Here is a 4,370-nt window from a genome sequence, read left to right on the forward strand (position 1 = left end):
TCCTCACGATGTAGCCTCACTAACCAGGAGCCTGGTGATAATCCGCTACCAAACGGGAGCTCTTAGACAGTCTTTCTGGCCATTCTGTAACTCAGTCCCCGAGAAAGAGCATTCAGGAAAAGCGTCTGACCAGTCGAAGGGCGCACAGAAAACAAGAGGGATGGATGCGTTTTATGTTTGTCCAAAACAAGTTTGGATTTGCTCTTTGGGTCTAGCAATCGGGCTAGCTAATAATATTCATACTTAAAAGTGCATAGTCTGCACCAGCGGGCCCCCTGGGACACTCTCAGGAGGCCGCGGGCTTGAGACAGGAGCACTGAAGGTCTGTATTACTGCAAACCTCCTCAAAAGCCTATTTTTCCAGCTATCATTTGGACCTTATTGGTTCTAATTTGTTGAAAAGGGGGAGGGGAGGAAACACCCAATACCATCTGCTTCATTGTTTTGTGGGAAAATGTATGCAGTTAAAAGGGAGAGAAACATCATTTGCCCGGTCTGCAGGTTTTGGTGCTTCCCCCGCAACTATTTGGCCTGAATATATTAAAGATTGTAATGTTTTGTTACATGTCCCAGGGCAAAAAAAAAAAAAAAAAAAAAAAAAAAAAAAAAGATCAGGCTATCACTTATTAGCTTTCTGTTCCTGGATCCGTCCAGTTGATTCGACAGTGCAAAAGATAGTGGGGAAATCCAAAGGTAAAGGTTAAACTCTGTTTTATTATGTTTACAGGATTTAAAGGGTAAGTCAGGAAGTGCTTACATAACATCCAGTGAAAGTGGTGGATTAGTAACCAGAGCGGGACTTAAAAGCGGCCTTAATCCCCCGAATCTCCAGGGGTGAAAGGTCAACCTCTAACACCAGGTTGTGTAAAGAATGGAGAAGCCACAAGCTTCTGTTTCATCGTGGCCCTGCTAATCCACTGAGGAAATGAGCAGCCGGGGGGTGTGGGCAGCGGTAAACGCCTCCTCCCGGGGAAGCCACCTGTGAATTCAGCCAAGGAGGGAGTAATTAAAGTCAGCAGGGCCCAGGGCAGGGGGTAGGCCTCGGACAGACACGGCCCCCAGCCGCAGTGTTCCAAGGCGGTGGGGGGGCTTCCTCCACCTCGGAGGAGCCAACACAGCCGGCACCCTGCCAAAACCCCGCACGGGGACCACTGCCTTTCCCTGACAAGCTCTTGTCATCTTGAAAAGCGGGCTGCAGACCAATGCCAAGCACGCGCACACGCACACACGGACGGGCGCACACACGGACAGACGCACGGGCACAGCCGGTCAGGAACCCTGGAAGGGGTTAGTTGCCATACTAAATCGACTAGCTGCTGAGAACATGGGCCCAAAGAAATATTAATAAATCCGTTCTTCCTCATTTGTTCTCTTGCTTGCTCTCCTCTCTCGCTCGTCAAAAATGGGGGAGAAGAAACTTTTCTTACTCATGAATATACGATTTAAATAGATCCTCTAAAATTATAGTCAGCCTTGTCCCCGAGGATTTTGACTACTTTGGGAAGTAATTACCTGTAATATCTTGAAGTGTGTTTATCTATCTGCCCCTCTGACTGTCTGTCTACATATCCATCTACCTGTCTCACTACTCATTGATCGCATGGGTTTAACACAGCCTGAGACGCAAAAATAAACCCAAAGGCAAGTGTGACATCATATGGACATTGAGCACTTTTTTGAGAAGCCTAAGTTTAGGGACAGCAAAATCCAGGACTCAGTTCCTTCTCTCTTCGATCTCCCTTGGTACCCATGTCAGGCCAAAAAAAAGTAGGGTCAACTTCCCCCGCCCCCCGCTTTGCCCCAAGAAAGCATCTTGTCCTCAATTCCCCCATGAAACCACAGCACGTTACATGGAACGTTTCGCGTCCACGACTGCGTAAACGTCTTCCTTCCATGCATGGACGAATCAGAACTTTGGATACAATCAATTTACGGAAGAAAGTTCCAACGCATTTCAGCACAAAGCTCTAAAAGCTTCCAGAGTGGCCGTCCCCTATTTATTCAGAGCTGGCCTTTATTAAATCACTGGTGAAAAATACGGAGATTCGTCTTAGCTGTAGTTTCATCATCTTAAAACAGCAGAAGCATTTATCTTATGAAATCGCAGAAGTCGGGCGCTGTGCAGACTGATGGCTTCGAGGTGCTCTTGGCATTAGTATCTGATTGTCTCGCCTAAGGTGTTTATGACGCGTACAGCTGCTAATAGCTTATGCTGTTCATTTTTTACAGAATTTGTGGTTTAAGCATTATGCTTAGAATACCTAAAATATTTCTTTCCTTCTTTTAAAAAATGGCATAAACTGTTTAATGCGAAATGTGAAAAGTGCTTAGTTGCAAGACTTGATTCTCTGCCACCTCTCCCTTTCCCCCCCGCCCCCACCCCTTCAGAGCCCTCAACTCTTTCCTTGGTGTTTCAGAGCCTGGCTTGTTCCCACCAACTATTCTTCATTAAGTCAAAACTAATAACCTAACTGCATTTGGAAAATGAGAGCGAAAATTGAGTATTCGCTTCCCTTGGGACGTGTTTAAAAAATAGATCGAACATGGGACTCAGGTGCACGCCAGGAGGATAGAGCCGAAGCCTGCCTGGTACTTCAGGGGAGAAGTTGCAGGCAGCAGGCTTATCAGACATCCAGTGTATCAGAATCCCAGAGGGAAACAACAACAACAACAACAACCCACCCCTTATTATTATACTGATTTGGTTTTCAAAGGGTCAAACTCTGCTCCTGCACTTGGTCACTCAGATTTGTTGCTAAAACGGTTCTCCCACGGAACGCCCAGCATCCCTCACCCTTAACCACGCTTTGCTGGCGGGGAAGGGGAGGGATGGAGGTCTTTAAAAAACTCAAGATCAAAATCAGAGTAACCTTCAAGCTGGAAATTCCGCTCACAGGGGAACTGGTTGGGGACGGAACTCGATCGGAGAGGCTAAGCAAAGGAACAGGTTTTGATGAATGGGTGCGGGGGTCGAAAAGCCAAGACACAATGATTTATTTAAGAAGAAACCATTTCTAGGTTGTGGGCTCCAAACTAACCCTTAGAAAGAGGGAGGTGCCCGAAGAGGAAGTTGCGTCCAGTGTATTTATGGGACAGAAGTCCCGGGAGATTTTAGGACACCGCTGGCAAACCCATCCGGGATGTCCATCATGGTTGGTAGAAAGGAGCCAGACAGGACGTAGGTGCACGTGGGGTGGGGGTGAGGTGGGGGGAGAGGGAGTATTTCTTTCTAACCAGCGACCTTTCCAACCTCTTTCCTCATCTCTAGATTTGTGGGGTTTTTTAAATTTTTTTTTAACATTTATTTATTTTTGAGACAGAGAGAGACAGAGCATGAATGGGGGGAGGGCCAGAGAGAGAGGGAGACACAGAATCCGAAACAGGCTCCAGGCTCTGAGCTGTCAGCACAGAGCCCGACTCGGGGCTCGAGCTCACGAACCGTGAGATCATGACCTGAGCTGAAGTCGGACGCTTAACTGACTGAGCCACCCAGGCGCCCCAACCTCATCTCTAGATTTGGAGTCTGATTTTTTAAACGAGAGCAAGCCTGAAGGGAGAGAATTTGCATAGTTTCATGATGCCTAAATACAATCCAATGATCTGAAGAGAAAACGGCTTTGTCCTATTAAATCCCCAGGTTGAGGCAAACTTTGGGAAAGCACAAATAGAAAACAATGTCTTAGACCGAAAAGCTTTATACTCACATGTCGAGGCTGTCACAAATGCAAGGAACCTGCTGGGCAGAATTAACATCTAGAATCTAAGAAAATAAGGTTGAATACTGTCCCGTATCTAATGGAAGAGCCATACATTCTGGTGAAAGCTACCGAGGCAGATGCTGACAGGGCCGAGGCGCTAGGGCAGTCTGTTTTCCAGGGCTGAAGCCCACATGTAACCTCGCTGTCTCATAAAGGAGGAAAACAGGAGAAATTAGGGCACAGCTCTGCTGTCCCGGATCGTGCGGGTGGGGGCGCACACAGGCTCAGGCACAGGCCCTGCCCCTCGCTGGCCGTGTGAACTTGGGCTGAGTACTTCACCTTGCTGAGCCTTACCCAGGACGTGGGGGTGATGTTGGCCTCTGAGAGGTGCTGTGGGGGGTTGAAAGGGATGCTTTGCGGATGGCACTTAACACAATGTCAAGTGCAAAGGATGCCCTCCATCACAGCAGTGTTTATTGCCAACTTGTTGATTAGCCCGGCAGGCCAGGCACAGAGGCTAGGCTTCCTTGAAAGAAGCAGCTTTACAGACCCAACAGACGGAGCAGTGGAGATCCCTGGGTAGGGGAGAGTCGTGCCGCCTATTCAGAGACTGGCTCAGTCCATGGGCCTAAGCTGCCCTTTCCAGTCTCCCCACAGGTGCCCTGAACTTGA

Source organism: Felis catus, chromosome C1, assembly GCF_018350175.1.
Source record: "Felis catus isolate Fca126 chromosome C1, F.catus_Fca126_mat1.0, whole genome shotgun sequence".
NCBI lineage: Eukaryota > Metazoa > Chordata > Mammalia > Carnivora > Felidae > Felis > Felis catus.